The sequence below is a fragment of the Penaeus monodon genome, chromosome 24 (genome assembly GCF_015228065.2).
Source record: "Penaeus monodon isolate SGIC_2016 chromosome 24, NSTDA_Pmon_1, whole genome shotgun sequence".
In the NCBI taxonomy this organism is placed as follows: domain Eukaryota; kingdom Metazoa; phylum Arthropoda; class Malacostraca; order Decapoda; family Penaeidae; genus Penaeus; species Penaeus monodon.
The window spans coordinates 14767737-14768251 of record NC_051409.1 but is presented as its reverse complement, the minus strand read 5'-3'; the positions used below and the strand labels follow the sequence as shown (position 1 = coordinate 14768251).

At 46.6% G+C, this 515-nt stretch overlaps 1 protein-coding gene across 1 annotated transcript in view; it reads right to left on the bottom strand.

The window, feature by feature from the left end:
- Positions 1 to 515, bottom strand: part of LOC119588872 (A disintegrin and metalloproteinase with thrombospondin motifs 9-like) — a gene marked incomplete at its 5' end in the record, with an annotated part of 149434 nt that overhangs the window by 112037 nt on the left and 36882 nt on the right.

Here is a 515-nt window from a genome sequence, read left to right as displayed (position 1 = left end):
CCACACGAGTCCCTTCCCCCCGACCGTGGGATCGAGCACCTCCGGGGTAAACATCTCACGAGCCTCTTAATTCCAGAAACAACAGACCGGACCCGACATTCCGATGCGGACCCGCGGACTGCACACAGCCGGACTGCAGGCTGTGCAGTCCGCGCAGGCTGGGGGCGAGGCGGCTGTTCCGGTTGGTTGTTCTTTGGGTTACTGCTGTTCACGTTGGTGTATATCTCGTGGTTTTTGCGTCTTCTATACTTATTTACTTTACAATGATGGTTTGATATCATCTTCACTTTCGTATCACTAGTATCACTATTTTAATTTTTTGCTTCCATCAGCCTTTTTAACGAAGATAAAATGAGACAATGGCAGATTAAAACCAACAGCCTACACTGGATATTGCAACACATAACAATATATCCAGCCGCCATGCAACAGGTTAAATAGAATTTCACTGTATTAGCTCAGTGTAACTTAGGTTAAGACAAAGTAATTTCGGCTGTCTTGGGTTAGGCCGAAAC